The sequence below is a fragment of the Neomonachus schauinslandi genome, chromosome 7, assembly GCF_002201575.2.
Source record: "Neomonachus schauinslandi chromosome 7, ASM220157v2, whole genome shotgun sequence".
Classification (NCBI taxonomy): Eukaryota; Metazoa; Chordata; class Mammalia; order Carnivora; family Phocidae; genus Neomonachus; species Neomonachus schauinslandi.
This window is the reverse complement of record NC_058409.1, coordinates 143,145,635-143,166,365: the sequence shown is the minus strand read 5'-3', so window position 1 is coordinate 143,166,365 and position 20,731 is coordinate 143,145,635.

Genomic DNA, 20,731 nt, shown 5'->3' with positions numbered 1-20,731 from the left:
TTTCACATAACCGGTGAATTATTACTTCTTTCAAATTTGTAAAGCCTTAAGTTTAATTGACAAAAATTAATGAACAATGGAAGAGCAGCATAAACACTTGGAATTATTACCCAGAACATCTTGCACTTACCAATTCATGCAGGATGACCGGCTCTCTTGGAACAACTCGTTAAAGTGGAGAACTGGACTTTCGGCCCGTAATTCTTTCTGGAAGACCAGTCCTAGATGTCACTGACTAATTGGGCTAATTGGAAGAGGAAAAACTGCACAAAATGTTCCTTTAACATATACATTAATTTGCTTTTACTTTCAGCTGAGTCCTCCGTATCTAATTATGTTGATTTGTAGTTCTGAACAAATGAAAAATTCTAAGGGAAAAACATTTATAAAGGGTAATTCTAAAGGAAAATAAAGATAAAGCAGAAGAGCAAGAAGGTCAAAAGGGCTATAAAATCTAACATATTATTCTTTTGACAACCTGTTTTAAGATACTCCAATCACTTAAAACTCACTAAAAATATCATCTTGAACACTCTCGGGAACTGAGAACTGCATGTCCCAAATAATTGTCAACATGACATAGAGCTTTTGCTTTGCTGTAAGGCAGTTCCCAACTGACAAATGAGTTGTGCTCAAAAAGTTCTTTTGAAGTTAATTGTTCAGAACTCAGGCCATCTCACAGAAGAAAATCAACCCTAAATGCTTCTTGTTTTAGTTCCTCGGGCTACCGCACAGAGTACCGCAGACCGGCTGGGGGGGCTTCAATGCAGAAATGTATTGTCTCCCAGGTCTGGCAGCTACAGGTCCAAGATCAAGGTGTTGCCAAGGGGGCTCCCACTGAGGGCTGTGAGGGAGAGTCTGCTCTGTGCCTCTCTCCTCGTGTCTGGGGGTTTGCTGGTGATCTTTGGCATTTCCTCTCTGCCTTCATCTTCACATGGTGTTCTCCCTGGGTGTATATCTATCTATGTGTCCATATGTGGCAGAATAACTTCTCTCATTTTAAGTCCCCGAGTTTGTGGTAACTTGTCATGGCAGCCCCAGAAAACTAATACAGGGAGGTTCTTTGACTAAAGATTAAATAAGCCCAAACGAATCTAAAGACAAGGCCATTCTCTTAATTTTTTTCCCAGAGACGGATAAATCACAAATTAACACCATCCTTCTGCAGTCTCTTACCCTAAAATTAACATACTTCCAATGAAATAATATTACATTACGTAGAGAATTTGTGGAACATTTTTTTCAATAACTAAAAAAAATGTGCTCCGTGGAGGAGCGATTTTACCTATAGAATAAATTATGTTCCTAACATTTTATATACAGGCAAAACACCATGAAACCATACAAGGACTTAGACAGGAGATGCGCCAGCTGGTGGACCCCCAGCTAAGGCACCACCACTCCCAAAGCACAAAGCACCCTCTGGCATACAACCCGCCTCTCTGAGGGTGAAACAGGGTCCAATGGAGCTGAGAAGCCGGAGAAACACCAGCCACCGACAGAACTGAACACAGAGAGAGTGGTGTGACCACCACAGTGAAAAGGAGGAGGACCCAGGGAGCCTTCGGAGAGGCAAAGGTGGCTTCCCTCAGTGAGCCAACAGGCGAGAGGGGAGGAGCAGAGGAAACCAAACCTTCCACCTGCACCAAAGCCACACTGCCATTGTGTAGCTCGTCTGGAGACAGTCCTTGCCCAAACCCTCTCCACACTCACCAGTCAGGGACACCTGAAGCTCAAGGCCCCCAGAGAATGGGACATAAGGGACTGTGCAGGTTCTGGGTTAATCACAGGACTCATTCAGGAAAAAATGAACTTGCCTCCAGAGGACATTCGAGAGTAGCCCCAAGTCATCATGATAAAATGATGAAGACCTGAGTTTAAATAACCATACACAAGTGGAAGGACCACCTCCAAGCATAGGTCTCTGTATTCCATGGTGAGGGAATCATCCCTTCTATGCACTTTAGAGACACAGGGAAGAAAGGCAGAGTTTCTGGAAAAATCTATTACCAAAGACTATGCTTAAATGCAAGTCACCTAAGCTGAGACTGTACTACTCTGCAGTTAGTCATTGGGGCCTTACAGAGGGAGCAAATGGTAGACCAGGTGGCCACGGAGCATGGAGGAGGGTCAGCAGATCCTGAGAGAAGCCCCCCAGGCCAAAGAGGGCCAGAAGAGGAGCTCCTCCTAAAACATGGAGCCATGAACTCACTGCCTGAGAAGGAACAAAACTGGAAGCCCATCCCACTGCATTGTTTGTGTGTCTCAATAAATACATGAGCGACACATACATCATACATAACATAGTATGAATGGTAGAGCTGTATTATTAATATTGAATTGTATTGTGTTTTGTGTATTAATGTAACATGTAACATATTAATATATTACATATTGCATATATAAGTAATTTAATAACATATTACACTTATATATGTATTGCATACCTATTAATAATTTACATGTATTGCATGCTATACTATGCTATCTCATAATTTATATATATGTATATCCATATGTCTATCCATCTCTGTCTATCTGTCTGACTCCAGAATGCAGACCTAGTTGCTCTCAACACATCCTTTCGTCCACCTGAAGTGCTATATGGGAGGCCCTATTCAGCTACTGTAGAGAGGGGTCCTGAGTGTGCCTGGCAGACACTGTTGTGAGGCTTACGTCAGCCTGCATGTGTGACGTGACTCACTGCTTGGTACCCGGAAATGGGAAAGAACCTCATGGTTTCGGTTACATTTCGGAGTTGGAAGCGTCTATGTTCCCTTCAGCAATTGTTCAGAGAAGTCAAGTAGCGGTCAGGAGGGTGCTGCTCACTCTGCTCACTCTCCAGATGGGTTTCTCCAATGCTTCATCACACTTGACTTTTCTTTCTTGCTCCAGTTCAGACAAGCCCTGGGGCATAAGAGGAGACAGGGATGCCTCCTCATTGCCCCACTAGGACTTTGCCTTCTCCATTTCCTCGGGGCAGTGTGGCCCACACAGGATAGGGGGCGCCATGGTGCGGATAGTCAGAGCAATAGACTGCTGCTTGCCTTCACCCCAGGAACACCTGACTGCCTTCTGCTCCCTCTGCTGGCCCGCCAGCCTGCATGACCAGACGTGGTACACTCCACTACAACTACTGGGTCTACACTGATCTCCAGTGAAAGGAAGAACAAGATCAAAGACCGCTGTGCCCACACAAACCACTTCATGTCTAGGTCAACACTCAAAGTGAAGAATTAAAAATATACACATTTCAAGAGAATGATTTCTTCCTCTCCATCTCTTCCACAGAGCTCAAATAGTTGTTTTTCTTGCATAAAATTTTTCCTAGTAATTAAAAATGATGGCGTTGTATGTAAATGGCCTAAAATTTCAGTGATCGAGGGTGTATTTATGTCTCTTGTTTAGAAATGTGATCAGTTTCCTGGCACTGAAGGAACTCAATTTACTAAAACCAGCAGAAAGCACTTATATGATAAACCTACTGTACCATTTTTCCTGGGAAACATTTGTAATCTACTCCATCAGAAATGGAAGTTTTCTATTAAAAATATATCAACACCCTCATAAAGGCCATTTTCCCCTTGCAATTTATTCTGAGTAATAACATCAAGCCGCAAATTTGTTGACAATCAGTTTTTGCTTCTCCGTGCAATTCGGTTGAAGAGTATCTGTTTCTTAGTAACAGAATGGCGCCAATACAACACACCATTCAATTACCAGGTGCAGCGACACTGGCCACCCCCCAGTGCTTCCTGCTTCATGGTGACATATCTGTAGAGCACCACTGGCCCCAAACCGTGAGCCTCGCAAGGGCTTGCTGCTCTACTCCAAATGGGTTTAATTGACTCCAAACATGAGTAATGTAAGTACTGAACCTCAACTATGTCATGAAAAATGTCTCCTGGGCATAGATGTGTGAAAAGAGTCACTTAGATGTTGATGAGGGGCACCCTCTTGATCACGTTTTTCATCACAGAAAACATTGGAAGGCATAAAACCAGTGAGTCTAGCAGCTTGAGTAAAGAAACCCAATGATAGGGATACTTGAGGCCGCCTCCCGCTTCATTCTGAAAGGTTGCTGGGATGGACTGTTGTAATTATAGCTTTTATTTCCCCCCCACTTTTCCTTCCCCCCAATTTCTTCCAGTAACAGAACCCCTTGTGGGAAACTCTTTCCAATCAATGCATTTAAGACTCATGACTCAGGCTTGGTCCATCTAAGAAACACAAGCCCCTGACCACAGTGATTAATTACTTCAGGGACAGACAGCCACTTAGGTCACCTCCCCCAACAGGGACTTTGCTGGAAGCATCAGAAAGGAGACACTCTCTGTGCATTCCCAGCTTCATCACTGGGAAGAAGTGAGCCCAGGTGTGCTGGCAGCCACCTCTGACAACACATGGAGAACCTACCTGAGAAGGAAGAAATTTGACGAAGCAGATTCAAAAGCTAGAGAGGCAGCATCCTGATGTCACTGCATGTGCCCCTCAAACCTAGGCACCCTGGATGTAGGAAACAAATGTCAATTTGAGTTGCATTTCTGTCACTTGTAGCACAAAATATCCTCACACGGACCCTGAGTTAAAAATCATAATCTGTATCTAGGCTAAAACAAAACTCCTGTTTCTGCTACCCACCACACCTCTGACACTTAATATGCAGGTTTTACATACCAAGAAAGGCTGATACTAACTACCTGGCATTAGCACAGACCCCACAGATAAGGGCTGAGTCCCACAAGACTGCCCCCACTTCAGACACCGACCGAAAAGTCTTGGCCTCTGGTATTTATGACCAACTGAACGGCCATAAGTGAAGGGTTCTCATGAACCCTTTCTCGGGTTCAATAATTTGCTAGGAACAGCTGACAGAACTCAGGAGTGTTTTACTTACTATTGGGGGCTTTATTATAAAGGATACAGATGGAAGAGACGCACAAGGCGATGTGTAAGGGGGAAGCAGGGAGAGAGATTTCCATGCCCTCTCTGGGCACACCACCCTCCCAGCACTTCGATGTGCTCACCAACCCAGAAGCTTTCTGAGCCCTGTTGGTTAGGGTTTTTGTGGAGGTTCCATTATGTAGGTATGGTTGATTAAATCATTAGCCATTGGTAATTAGCTTAATCTCCAGCCCCTCTTCACTCCCTGAAGGTCAGGCAGAGGCTGAAAATCTCACCCCTCTCATCACAGGGTTGACTTCTCTGGCAACCAGCCCCCTCCTCCACAGTCACCTAATTAGCATGAACTCAAATATCATTGAAAGAGCTTTATGATGAATAACAGAAGATGCTCCTCTCACTTCTACAGGGAAATTCCAGGGGTCTTAGGAGGTCTGTGCCAAGAACTAGGGTCAAAGACCAAGTACATATTTCTTATTATGTCACAATATCACATGGGCAAATCTTGTTTTATTTTTAAAGATGATACATGTTGGAGCTTGGGTTGTTGGCTAAACCTTAACGCATGTAGTAAGTGAAAACAAAGATTTGACTTTTTTCATTTTTTGTTTTTGATTTTCATTTTATCTTGTTTCATTGGTGTCTAGGAATGTTACAATATACTAGGACAAGCAACAAGTGGACATAAATTGTCTCAAAAGGCATTTCTTTAACCAAGTTCTAAGGAGGCAAGAGTTCCCAGGGATGGTGTTGGTGAACAGGATATGCGCTCTGTGTTTGGACATTTGCGTCCTTAGCCACACAATGGCCCTCTCTGCCACTGTTGTCCAAGGGCCTGAAATCTGTGGAGAATCAAGGAGGTGTTGGCTCATCATCAGAATCTGACCTTCTCAGATAAGGACAGATGACCACCAGCTGTAGCAGAAGAGCAGTCCCTGGCACGTGAACCATGGCTCAGGGGCAATCTGGAGGCTGGTTTCTCACAACACTGCTATTAATAAGATAATTGCTACATTTCCCTCTCTGACATGAATAGTTTATTTGTGGCCACTCTCCCTGAAATCTCCTAACAAGTACAACTACTCTTTCCTTTTGTTTTAAGAAAGTTAGTTGGGGGTTCTGGAGGACAGGGGTTTCAGCAAAAAATAAACTAAGAGAAATCAAATGTAGAGGCATATGTCAATTCAACAAATGTGGATTCGATGTCTCTTTCAAGAAAAACACTATGCTGGGGGAGGATGCAAGGGAGGAAGAGACACAGAGTGAGAAGTTCAGTGGGATGTAAAGGAAAGAGATTAAGCACGAGAGAGAAGACAAACACACATCTAAAAAGTAAGTCAGCAAAAATATGCCATAAGAGAAACAAAACACAGCTAAAATACGGGTAAGGTAATATTTAAGAAGGGGAAGATAGGGATTTTTCAGATGCATTTAGTTACGCATTTCCCAAAGTTTGTCCTATAAAACACTAGTCTGATTAGATGCACCTTGAAGAAAGGGTTCTATGGTCCAATATATTTTGGAGGAATGATGATTTCCATTCTGCCACTATTATAGCACATTAGAAATCCATAATATATTCTAGTTTATTAGTCTCTGGCTACTCCTACTGCAAAGAAACCTATTTAACTTTAACACAATATTTCCCAAAGTTACCTGACTATGGAAAACTTCTGTTTTCCATGGAAAATACTCTAAAACATGCTAAGGTATATCACCTAAGAAAAGATTCGTGATTTCATTGTGCAAACCCAGACATTCCAAAAGACTGGATTTCTTTGAAATCCTGCAGATTGTTACCTCAATTGTTGGCTACAAATTATTTAGTAAACCAGCTTTGTTCCACCAGAAAATGAATGAATGAATGAATGAATAAGTATCATGAACTTTCCAAAGAGATGATACATATTCTTCTAAAATTTCAGATGCGTTTAAAATTTAGCAGGGGCCCTAAATAGCGAAGAATGCATATCTTCAAATTTTTGTTTAAAAAAAAGGATTATACACACATATGTATGTATATATATATTTCATATGCATATATTTGCATATAAATATCCATGTATATTTCATCTGTCATGTGTAACAGATGTGCACACACATACATACATGGATTTATGTATATATCCCCTTTATGTGCTCACTGTGATCATTAATAAGCAGTTTCAAATTTATGTGGTTTTAAAAAAATTATTATCAAGATATGCCTTAACCCACTGTTCTTACTGTGAATGGCTAAGCCCTCATTTCAAAGAGGAGAAAGGCAGGTGGAAAGGGAGAGAGGGAAGCGTCAAATGAAAGATTGGGGGTCACCAGGAACCTTGCCTGTGTTGGTTTTGAGAACCAAAGGAAGGCCAAACATTGACATGATTCAGAAACCTGTGAGTATTTATCATTGGACAATTGCTGTACATCTGTCTGATGATGCTGTTCTCACCTCTGAACCATCTCTGATTCCACGACCCTGCTTGGAAACCCCCTGAGTGTTGGCACTTATTTAGGCTTTCCCAAAAGTACTGCCTCCATAAAGACCTCTTGCTCATCCTATCACCCGGACAGGGGGTTACTCAGAATAGCCAAGTACAGATGCTGGCCTTCCTGGGATCTTCAGACAACAAACTGATACTTTGGAGCCTGGGAAGGAGTGGGGGTCCTAATGCTCGCTCCTTCTTACCTGTAGATTAAAAGCGGAGGGGGAAATGGCCACAGTGGGGATCGAGGAATCAGGTCCTCACCTGAAACAGGATTGGAGAACAGTTTGAGCTGAGGCTCCAGTGAAGCTTCTCCCTCCCGTGCTAAACCTTGAGACTTACTCAGGGAAGTGCAGGACCACAGGCCTATCTCAGGCCCTCATTACTACACAGAGAAAGTGTGAGAATGAGAGAGAAGGCACCTCCTCCTAGGGAAACCTGAAAAAGTGGGAAACAGGAAGTAGGAGAGCCGGTACCAGCCACAGCACCAGAGCCAGAGAACTTTCCAGATACAAGCAAAGCCCTTAAACTTTGCCCTCCCCCACCCAAATGGCACAAGCATGGACAGTGGCTATCCAGTCCCATCCTAGGCGATGCCGCTTCCCCAGGAGCCCATCAGCAGGGAGAGGGGATCCAGACTACTTCCTCAAACACCCACCCTTTGTGGGGAGCTCTCCGGAAACCCAAACAAGGGGAAAAAGCTCTCATCATCAGCATTCATACATACATCAGCAGCACAAATGCATTAAACCTGTACCTACAGAATTTTATATTCAAAAGGACATAGCTCTACCTAACTGGCAGGAAGATGATTCAGTACTTTCATGTGGAGATGATCATCTCTAGATGGATGGATTGGGTTACTTCTTAAGAATTCTGTTTCCCTGAGCCTTGCATTGAATTTCAGCTACAGTAAGTATTGGAAGATGGGTTTTTACCATAAGCAACCATAGGGCAGGGTCTCGGCTTTGTAGAACACACAACAGCATTTGCATACTACATCTAGCAAAGTGTTTTTGTAAGGTCAAGACATTTTGTGGAGTCTCTCTATGATGCAATCTGATCTTTGACTTCCTGTGAGCCCTTACATTTTGTCCCTTTTCAAGTTAGCAGGTGTTCTTTGCTTTCTTGGTGGCTTCAAGTCACATGTTTGAGATCCATTCTTCTCCCTGAAAATAATCAAGCTTCATTTCTGGGTTCCATGGGATTCAAACAGAGTATCTGAAATACATGACAGATAGGAGTTAACTTTCTCTGGATGATTTTAAAGGAAGACTTAATGAATAATAATCAACTGGAACTAATACTTGATCAATCGATGGAGGTGATAAGCAGGAACAAAGCCAGAGCACAGCCCAGAAGCCCATGCCAGGAAGAAACCTAAAACTATTGACAAAACAGATAGGAAATGTAAAACATTTTCAATCGATACCAAATTTGGCAGACAAATAAACGTCTGACTAATGCATCTTATCAGTTGTAAATCAGCTTTGAACTGCCATAAAATGTCATAAGACCATCTGAGAGGAAATTGGGGGGGCGAGCCTAAATCCCCCCCCAAAAAATCATCATATTTTATGGCATTTGTACTGGAATTATTTCTAGAATAATGCAATTTCACAGTACGATTCAAACTAGGTTTTAGTCTATTGGTTTAACTGCAGCATAGCTAAAATTTAGACGTTTTTATAGTGCTCAATCCCACATAATGGTGGTTAGAAAACTTAGAGAAAATTCAATTATAGTACAGGAGACTTTTGTTCCATTTTTCTTCCCTTAACAATGAACCTCATTGGGAGACCAACTACATAAATAGTAGTTTCCAAATTTCCAACCCAATGTATATAAAAACGGAGTGGTTTACTAATCCAAGAAGCAGTATCGAGGGATGCAGAGATTATTCAAGGCAGCATAAGAACATCACAAAAAAATTTAATTCTCTAACGGAGGAACTCTTGCTCAGGTTAAAATATATCCTGATCCTGGCATAGTTTTAAATATATCACATGATGAAATAATTATACACATTCCTATAAATACAGGTGGCATCAGAAAGAATCCAGAAAACACCCAGGCACGCCGAGCGCTGGAGGTCTCACCTTTTAGCTTGAAGAAACTATTCTAGGGAAGGAGCACTGGGTCCCCAGGATGCTGGCACATCTGGACCCCAAGGACAGCTATGCACCTGGCAGCTAAGGGGCACCTGCGGCCCTATAGATGGGTAACTGGCTGCTCAGTGTTTTGCTTTCTCGGAACAATAGAAAGGGATTACAGGATTATTGAGAGTTCAGTTTTAGAGATCTAATCCAAATGTCTCAGTTTGGTCCAAGAAAATGAGATCTGAAGAAATTAAATGGCTTCAGAGTGGGGAAAGATGGCGGAGGAGTAGGGGACCCTATTTCAACTGGTCCCCAGAATTGAGCTGGATATCTACCAGACCACTCTGAGCACCCATGAAACCAGCCTGAGATGTAAGAAGATCTGGATCTCTACAAACAGAATATCGCAAGCGGTTGGTTTTGAGGTACGAATCGGAGAGCCGTGATCCTGTGAGCAGATATCGGAGGATAAACGGCAGCGGGAGGGTGCCTGGCCGTGGGGATCCTACACCACCGGTGAGTGACAGCCTCGTGCGCTGCGGACGGGCACAGACTCGCAGACCAGTAGCGGCCGGGAAAGGACTTTAGGGCAGCCCCCGGGTCGGAAACCCGGAGCGGCGGGGTCGCGCCTGCGAACTGCAGCCCCGGGGATGGAAACCCGGAGTGGCAGGGTCGCATACCACCGAACTGGGAGCGGCTGGCGGTTTTAGAAGCACAAAGGGCAGAGAGGAGCCCCGACCTGGAGGCAGAACTGGGAGTGCTGCGGAGGGGCGCACAACCCAGGCCGCTGCAGTTTATAGCAGCACGGACAGAAACGGAGACGGTGTGGCCTGGAGAGCTCACTGAAGAACAGACTGCGGTCTCTCTGCTCTGAGACAGAGGGCTGGAAACGGTCTCTTCTGCTCTGACTCACGGAAGAGACGCGGAAAGCCGCCAGGGAAAGGAGCCAGAGAACAAAAGCCCCAAAGACTGATTCCCACTGAGCCCATCCCCCGCCACAGGGGTGCAGGGCAACTCCGCCCATACAGGGTTGCCTGAGTAACAGCAGGGCAGGCCCTCCCACAGAAGACAGGCTGGGAAAACAAGAGGCCAGCAACCCTAAGGTCCCAAGAAAACAGGTGCATCTTGCTGGCGTTCTGGTCAATAATTTGGACTCTACACATTCCCTCAAACACCCATCAACAGAATGACTAGGAGGAGGAGCCACCAAAACAGAAAAGACTCAGAGATTATGACTTATGCTGCAGATTTATAAATGGATGCAGATATAACCAAGATGTCGGAGATGGAATTCAGGCTAGCAATTGTGAAGACAATGGCTAGAATGGAGAAATCAATGGCGGGGGAGCCTGGGTGGCTCAGTCGTTAAGCGTCTGCCTTCGGCTCAGGTCAGGATCCCGGGGTCCTGGGATCGAGCCCCGCATCGGGCTCCCTGCTCGGCGGGAAGTCTGCTTCTCCCTCTCCCATTCCTCCTGCTTGTGTTCCCTCTCTCGCTGTCTCTCTCTGTCAAATAAATAAAATCTTTAAAAAAAAAAAAGAAAAAGAAAAAAAGAAATCAATTAATGGCAACACAGAGTCTCTAAGGGCAGAAATGAAAGGTGAATTGGCAGAACTTAAAAATGCTATCAATGAGATCCAATCCAATCTAGATAATCTAACATCTAGGGTAAGTGAGGCAGAAGAATGAATAAGCAACCTGGAAGACAATATAATAGATAAAAAGGGAAAAGAGGAGGCCAGGGAAAAACAACTCAGAATCCATGAAAATAGAATCAGAGAAATAAGTGACACCATGAGGTGTTCCAGTGTCAGAATAATTGGAATCCCGGAGGCAGTGGAGAGAGAGAGGGGACTAGAAGATGTATTTGAGCAAATTGTAGCTGAGAACTTTCCTAATCTGGGGAATGAAACAAACATTCGCATCCTAGAGGCAGAGAGGACCCCTCCCAAGATCAAGGAAAACAGGCCAACACCCCGGCATGTAATAGTAAAACTTGCAAATCTTAGAACCAAGGAAACCATCTTAGGGGCAGTTAGGGGGAAGAGATTCCTTACGTACAGAGGGAGGAACATCAGAATAACGTCAGACCTGTCCACAGAGACCTGGCAAGCCAGAAAGGCCTGGTAAGACATATTCAGGGTACTAAATGAGAAGAACATGCAGCCAAGAATACTTTATCTGGCAAGGTTTTCATTTAGAATGGATGGTGTGATGCAGAGCTTCCATGACCGGCAGAAACTGAAAGAATATGTGACCACTAAGCCGGCCCTGCAAGAAATATTAAGGGGGGTTCTATAGAAGGAGAAAGACCCCAAGAGTGATATACAACAGAAATTTACAGGGACAATCTATAAAAACAACATCTTCACAGGCAACATAATGACAATTAATTCATATCTTTCAATAATCACTCTCAACAGGAATGGCCTAAACGCTCCCATAAAACGGCACAGGGTTGCAGATTGGATAAAAAGACAGGACCCATCCATATGCTGTCTACAAGAGACTCATTTTGAACCTAAAGATACATCCAGACTGCAAGTGAAGGGATGGAGATCTATCTTCCATGCCAAAGGACCTCAAAAGAAAGCTGGGGTAGCAATTCTTACATCAGACAAATTAGATTTTAAACTAAAGTCTGTAATAAGAGACACAGAAGGACACTATATCATTCTTAAATGGTCTATCCAACAAGAAGATCTAACAATTGTAAATATCTATGCCCCCAACATGGGAGCAGCCATCTACATAAGCCAACTGGTAACCGAAATAAAGAGTCATATTGATAACAATACGTTAATTGTAGGAGACCTCAATACTCCACTCTCAGCAATGGACAGATCATCTAAGCAGAAAATCAACAAGGAAACAAGAGCTTTGAATGAGGGGCACCTGGGTGGCTCAGTTGGTTAAGTGACTGCCTTCGGCTCAGGTCATGATCCTGGAGTCCCGGGATCGAGTCCCGCATCGGGCTCCCTGCTCGGCGGGGAGCCTGCTTCTCCCTCTGACCCTCCCCTCTCTCATGTGCTCTCTGTCTCTCTCATTCTCTCTGTCTCAAATAAATAAATAAAATCTTTAAAAAAAAAAAAAGAGCTTTGAATGATACATTGGACCAGATGGACCTCATAGATATTTACAGAACATTCCACCTAAAACAACAGAATACTCATTCTTCTCGAGCACACATGGAACTTTCTCCAGAATAGACCACATACTGGGTCACAAATCAGGTCTCAACCGATACCAAAAGATTGAGATTATTCCCTGCATATTCTCAGACCACAATGCTCTAAAACTGGAACTCAATCACAAGAAAAAATTTGGCAGAAATTCAAACACTTGGAAGCTAAAGACCACTCTGCTCAAGAATGTTTGGGTCAACCAGGAAATCAAGAAGAACTTAAACAATTCATGGAAATCAACGAGAACAAAAACACATCAATCCAAAACCTATGGGATACTGCAAAGGCGGTCCTAAGGGGGAAATACATAGCCATCCAAGCCTCACTCAAAAAAAATAGAAAAATCCCAAATTCACCAACTAACTCTACACCTTAAAGAACTAGAGAAAAAGCAAGAAACGACGCCTAAGCCATGCACTAGAAGAGAAATTATTAAAATTAAAGCAGAAATCAATGAATTGGAAACCAGACACACAGTAGATCAGATCAATGAAACTAAAAGTTGGTTCTTTGAAAGAATTAATAAGATCGATAAACCACTGGCCAGACTTATCCAAAAGAAAAGAGAAAGGACCCAAATTAATAAAATTATGAATGAAAGGGGAGAGATCACAACTAACACCAAAGAAATAGAAACAATTATTAGAAATTATCAACAACTATATGCCAATAAACTGAGCAATCTGGATGAAATGGAGGCCTTCCTGGAAACCTATAAGCTGCCAAGACTGCAACAGGAAGAAATTGACAACCTGAATAGGCCAATAACCAGTAACGAGATTGAAGCAGTGATCAAAAACCTCCCAAAAAACAAGAGTCCAGGGCCTGATGGATTCCCTGGGGAATTCTACCAAACATTCAAAGAAGAAATAATACCTATTCTCCTGAAGCTGTTTCAAAAAATAGAAACAGAAGGAAAGCTTCCAGACTCATTCTATGAGTCCAGCATTACCTTAATCCCCAAACCAGGCAAAGACCCCAACAAAAAGGAGAATTTCAGACCGATATCCCTGATGAATACGGATTCCAAAATCCTCAACAAAATCCTAGCTAATAGGATCCAACAATACATTAAAAGGATCATCCACCACGACCAAGTGGGATTTATCCCCAGGATGCAAGGGTGGTTCAACATTCGCAAATCAAACAGTGTGATAGAACACATTAATAAGAGGAGGGAGAAGAACCATACGGTCCTCTCAATTGATGCAGAAAAAGCATTTGACAAAATGCAACATCCTTTCCTGATTAAAACTCTTCAGAGTGTAGGGATAGAGGGAACATTGCTCAAGTTCATAAAATCCATCTATGAGAAACCCACAGCGAACATCATCCTCAATGGGGAAAAGCTGAGAGCCTTTCCCTTAAGATCAGGAACACGTCAAGGATGCCCACTTTCGCCACTATTGTTCAACATAGTACTAGAAGTCCTAGCAACAGCAATCAGACAACAAAAAGAAATAAAAGGTATTCAAATTGGCAAAGAAGAAGTCAAACTCTCTCTTTTCACAGACGACATGATACTTTATGTGGAAAACCCAAAAGACTCCACCCCCAAATTACTAGAACTCATACAGCAATTCAGTAATGTGGTAGGATACAAAATCAATGCACAGAAATCAGTTGCTTTCTTATACACTAACAATGCAACTGTAGAAAGAGAAATTAGAGAAACGATTCCATTTACAATAGCACCAAAAACCATAAGATACCTCGGAATAAACCTAACCAAAGAGGTAAAGGATCTATACTCTAGGAACTACAAAACACTCATGAAAGAAATTGAAGAAGACACAAAAATATGGAAAAACATTCCATGCTTATGGATCGGAAGAATAAACATTGTTAAAATGTCTATGCTACCCAGAGCAATCTATACCTTCAATGCCATCCCAATCAAAATTCCAATGACATTTTTCAAAGTGCTGGAACAAACAATCCTAAAATTTGTATGGAATCAGAAAAGACCCCGAATCGCCAAGGAAATGTTGAAAAAGAAAAAGAAAGCTGGGGACATCACGTTGCCCGATTTCAAGCTATATTACAAAGCTGTGATCACCAAGACATCATGGTACTGGCACAAAAACAGACATACAGACCAAAGGAACAGAATAGAGAACCCAGATATGGACCCTCAACTCTATGGTGAAATAATCTTTGACAAAGCAGGAAAAAACATGCAATGGAAAAAAGAGAGTCTCTTCAATAAATGGTGCTGGGAAAATTGGACAGCCACATGCAGAAGAATGAAACTCGACCATTCTCTAACACCATTCACAAAGATAAACTCAAAGTGGATGAAAGACCTCAATGTGAGACAGGAATCCATCAAAATCCTAGAGGAGAACATAGGCAGTAATCTCTTTGACATTGGCCACAGCAACTTCTTTCAAGATACATCTCCAAAAGCTAGTGAAACAAAAGCAAAAATGAGCTTTTGGGACTTCATCAAGATAAAAAGCTTCTGCACAGCAAAGGAAACAAAACAAAGAGGCAACCCACAGAATGGGAGAAGATATTTGCAAATGACACTACAGATAAAGGGCTGGTATCCAAAATCCATAAAGAACTTCTCAAACTCAACACCCAAAAAACAAATAATGAAGTCAAAAAGTGGGCAGAAGATACGAAAAGACACTTCTCTGAAGAAGAAATACAAATGGCTAACAGACACATGAAAAAATGTTCATCATCATTAGCCATCAGGGAAATCCAAATCAAAACCACATTGAGATACCACCTTACACCAGTTAGAATGGCAAAAATGGACAGGGAAAGAAACAACAAATGTTGGAGAGGTTGTGGAGAAAGGGGAACCCTCTTACACTGTTGGTGGGAATGCAAGTTGGTATAGCCACTTTGGAAAACAGTGTGGAGGTTCCTCAAAAATTTAAAAATAGAGCCTCCCTATGACCCAGCAATTGCACTTCTGGGTATTTACCCCAAAGACACAGATGTAGTGAAAAAAGAGCCATATGCACCCCAATGTTCATAGCAGCAATGTCCACAATAGCCAAACTATGGAAAGAGCCGAGATGCCCTTCAACAGATGAATGGATAAAGAAGATGGGGTCCATATATACAATGGAATATTACTCAGCCATCAGAAAGGATGAATACCCAACTTTTACATCAACATGGATGGGACTGGAGGAGATTATGTTAAGTGAAATAAGTCAAGCAGAGAAAGTCAATTATCATATGGCTTCACTTATTTGTGGAACATAAGGAATAGCATGGAGGACATTAGGAGAAGGAAGGGAAAAATGGGGGGGCGGAATTGGAGGGAGAGATGAACCATGAGAGACTATGGACCTGAGAAACAAACAGGGTTTTAGAGGGGAGGGGGGAGGGGGGATTGGTTAGCCCGGTGATGGGTATTAAGGAGGGCACGTACTGCATGGAGCACTGGGTGTTAAACAAAAACAGTGGATCGTGGATCACCACATCAAAAACCAATGATGTATTGTATGGTGACTAACATAACATAATAAAATTAAAAAAAAAAAAAAAAAGAAAGAAATTAAATGGCTTGCCCAAGATCAGAGAGCTAATTCTTGGTGACCTATCTAGAGCCTACCCTCCTGATTCCCAGGCTCTGATGGCTTGCCCTACACCAGGGCAAGCATGGCCTTCTCTCCTGGGATGGGCATCCCCTTATCACAACCTTCTCTCCTCCAGGCTCTCTAAATTGGCAGGAGTCACAAGAGCACCTGGCCATATATTGGAAACAATGGGCTCTCAGGATGGATTTGCAGGCAGCTGTGGAATAGGTCTTTATTTGTAGGATTCCAGAGAAGTAGGTTCCAGTGTGTCATGTTTATTAACGTCGGTCTCGGAGCTTCTGCATACAGTGCTTTATCAATACACATGCATTATGCATCACACCTGGTTTGTGAGCTGCTGTATGAAGAAGCAAGGCCTGCAGCAGCACAGCGGATGGCTTCAGTCACTGTGACCCCCCCCAGGCAATGACCTATGACCAAGACCTTCAACGATGTTCTTGTCATTCCTACCGTGAGGCTGTATAAAACGAATTATTTAGAAATCAAATATTTCGTCCTATCAAAGAAAGGACATACACAGCAAATAGGAAATATGCAATAGATTTGTTTAGCCCATTCACAAAACCAAATGTCCTTCTTGGAGTTGGCCTTGCGGGGGGCGGGGGGGGGGGGCCGCGATGCACATTCATGCAAATTAGCATTGTGCCAAGAGCCTTGATTTATTTCAAAACCATGAAGATTCCATTGCTCTTGGTGAACTTTAGAGATTTTCTTTAAGGGAATCATTTGTTTGCTATTGTACTGAATGACACTTTATCTTCCGTGCGTGTGTGTGAGTGTGCACGCACACACATACACACACTTTTAGTCTTACAGCCTCTCATCCTCGCTAGTGATTCTTATTAGTTTAGTTTCATACATATTCAAGGAGATTTGTAAGTCAAACCCATTTTTTTTTCTTAAGGAGGCTTTATGTTTTAGAAACTAAATAATATATTTTTATTTTTTAAATTTTTTATGTTAGGCTCTGCCCCCACAAGTGTAGCTGCCATCTGTCACCACACAACACTATTACAATACCACTGACTACACTCCCTCGTTTGTACCTTTCATCCCGTGACTCATTCACTCCATGACTGGAGCCTGGATCTCCCACTCCCCTTCACTCATTTTGCCCATCCCCCATTATTAAAATTCTGTACTGTTAAATGAATTTTTAAACCATACACTAGACATTGTATTAGCCGTTTAAAGGGGGAGAGTAATTATAATGAGTTTGTTTGCATTCCATTAAAATCAGATACGTGAAATGAACTATATCCCACCAACTGTCCCTAGCAGGATGGATCGGTAGAGAAGAGCTGCCTGTGGCGATGTGAGATGTTCACTGGCTTTCTCATAATCCCCAAAGTATCATTTTCCTTCCAAATTCTGAAAACTGACTGGTGGATCAGGCATGGACAATGGTTGTTACGAGAAGCAGATCTGGCTGACATTCCGGCTGTGCTCACTCACTCATGGCTGGAACCTGGGCCATCCTTCCTTTAATTCCAGATGGCATTCTTTCTCCTTGGTCAGGAAATTTTGTTCGTGATGGGTCAGTTTCTCAGATACATGGATCTGATAAGGATAAACAAGCTTTTCAGTTCTTTGGTTCTACATACCAGCCCTCCTTTTTTATATATCCTTGGTTAGCACTGATTCCTAGTTACTGGGGTCAGAGAATGGAGTGATGAACTTGATCAAATTGCTGGTGCTGCAGAAATCTGGCAATGATGGGAACCTGATGACTGGCCCATCAGGCAAGTCATCTAGAAGAACATAACTTCATAAAGATGGTATTAGGCATCAGGGCGCCTGGGTGGCTCAGTTGGTTAAGCGACTGCCTTCGGCTCAGGTCATGATCCTGGAGTCCCGGGATCGAGTCCCACATCGGGCTCCCTGCTCAGCAGGGAGTCTGCTTCTCCCTCTGACCCTCCCCCCCCCTCATGCTCTCTCTATCTCATTCTGTCTCTCAAATAAATAAATAAAATCTTTAAAAAAAAAAAAAAAGATGGTATTAGGCATCAGATTTTGTTTCCTGTTTTTTTTTTTTTTTTTTTACTCTGAATCAAATGAAAGCATGGTCCAATGCTCTTTGTTGAAGTCAACCAACAGACCAACATGAAAGAAATGAAAACACCCAAAGGTGCTTCGTGGTGAAGGCCCCCGTGGCTTCTTGCAAGCTTTTATCTGCCCCCGATCACAACTTCCAGATCTCACTTAGGATCCCGCTGCTGCTGGTTGGGTTGATGTTGGCCAGAGGCCCCATGAACTCCTGCCTCTGCACTTGTCCTAGAGCAGCTGGGGAGCACGCCTGTGCAACACCCCATGGGGGTCCTGTGGCAGGTGAGCCTCTCCAGAACCCACAATCTGCCCCACAGGCCCTCACATGAATGAACTCCTCTGATCTCCTTCAGGGGGCTTCAGTGAAATGAAGAAGAGATCACCGCAGACTAAAAGAAAGGAAAGCATCCTAGAGAAGTCTCAATGTAAGCTGGGCCTCGAAACATGGGGAATAGAATGACCTCCCTTAATGTCGATCCGTGTTCCTGTTTTTCATCATCACCCCTCCCCCACAAGGAGTCTTTTTAGGCTTCTCCTAATCATCCCTCCCCAAGACATTTTAGCATCTGTGGGTCCGTTTATGCACCATGACCCTTTAAAGGTCCACAAACCACCGTAATATCTAAGATTTTTTTCACTCCCCACCCTGAGAATCAATTTTTGCCTCCTTGGGGGAAATATCACTGTAGGGAACACACATCACATGAGTTTCTCTTGTATCAGTGATATTCTTCTGATAGCTTACCCTACTGCTGGTAGACAAATTCCCCTTTCAGAAAGATCTTTTTCAGTGTGGGTTACTTAAGAGAATGTTTGAATCCTCTCAGGGGAAAAAATGGAAGCCCCCCAATAAATGAGCTGTGAGCTGGCAGAAGAGGAGACACTTCATCTCTGCCGTGCTTTGCTTTTTTAGAGCTAGACGTCAAGGAGTCCAGATGTCTTAGAAGGTTGGGAGGCCGCCCCTGAATCACGGGGAGAGGCTGGGCAGTGGGAAGAATGACCTTCTTAGAGCAGACATTACCTAGAGATTGGGAACATTGTTTAGTGAGCTAGATTATTACTTCATGTCACTCTTCGGTTTACCCACACTTGCCATCTCTGAATTCGTGAGTGAGCAAGGGTAGGAAAGTGAGCTGAAGAAGTAAGATGGGAGAGTGGGCCAGTAATGACATGTTCAGTGGGACCAGTGAGGACTGCTCACTCCTTCCCCTGAAGTAGTAGAGGCAGCTTCATAAAGGAGATGGAAACTGAATACTGCCTATGTCTCGATTTTGCATAGAACTAACAAGTGCTTATATCCTTGACCTTAGCTGCCCCAAACTAGCCTGCCTCCTTCTTTACTTTACTAATTCCCTCAACAAATATTTGAGTGTCAAGGATCTGTGAATACTGTAAAAATGCAAAGGTCAAGATTGACCCACTTTTCCCCACAAAGAGCCCACAGCCCACTGGGAAAATTCAGATGATTTGATTAGTAGAATTGGTGAGTAGAAGCATAAGGTTCCCCACAGTGTTTGCTCCAGCTCCCACACTGCAACTCACCGAGAGACATTCATGGTTTGTGTTTCTTTAAGGATGAACCCCCCCGCCTTTGAAGAACTTAATCTCGTTTGTACTCCAAATTCATTGTTTTTAAGGAGCCTAATCAGGTGGCTTCAAGCCAAGCTGCTACCTAAATTAAGGGCTCTCCCCTTATTTCGCTCTCCCCACCAAATCAGTGATCACAAGTCAGTGATCAAAGAAACAATTACCTTTTACAAGATTTGTTTTTAATTCACGTGTTTGCTCTTCCTTGGGAATGTGGCTACTGGGAGCGCATGTGATCAGCCCTGCTGCTCTGTTACCTGCACGAACAGACAGGCACCAAGCAAGTGGCCTGATGTTTCCTTCATCCTGGACACCTTAAATCTCAAGAAAGTCAAGTCTGCCCATGGGATCCTGGGAAGCGGGGCCTTCTCCAAGCAGCTTTTGAGGACATGGGGCTGTCCAGAGAACCAGAGAGTGGAGGCTAGTCCTGAAAGATGGAGGAAGCTGAAACTTTTTTTCCTGGCTAGTTCTTAAAGGTATTATGTCAGCTTCCTAAGACAATCTCCCCATCTGCGGACCTTTTCACATCATTAGAACAAACCTGAGTCAAGAGATCCCCTTGAGCCGGCCTCCAGAGCCAACCTCAGCCACACCACCGCCAGGCAGGAGCCTGCTAAATCTGCTTGTCCTGTTCCGAAGTGACGGAGGCCGACACAGTGGCTAGCCTGCTGAATGATTCGGCAGGAAGCCCAATTCTGAAAGCCCATTTCTTAGCCTACAGAAGCTCACCTACTGAGTCCTCCTACACGGTCAACACCTCTCTCCAGCATGAGACCTGCATCGTAATGGCTTGTCCCAAAGCTCACACTCCGTAGCCTCCTCCAAATGACCCTCACCAAGTCACAGTCCTCTCCTGTAGGATTCTGAGACCTTACCT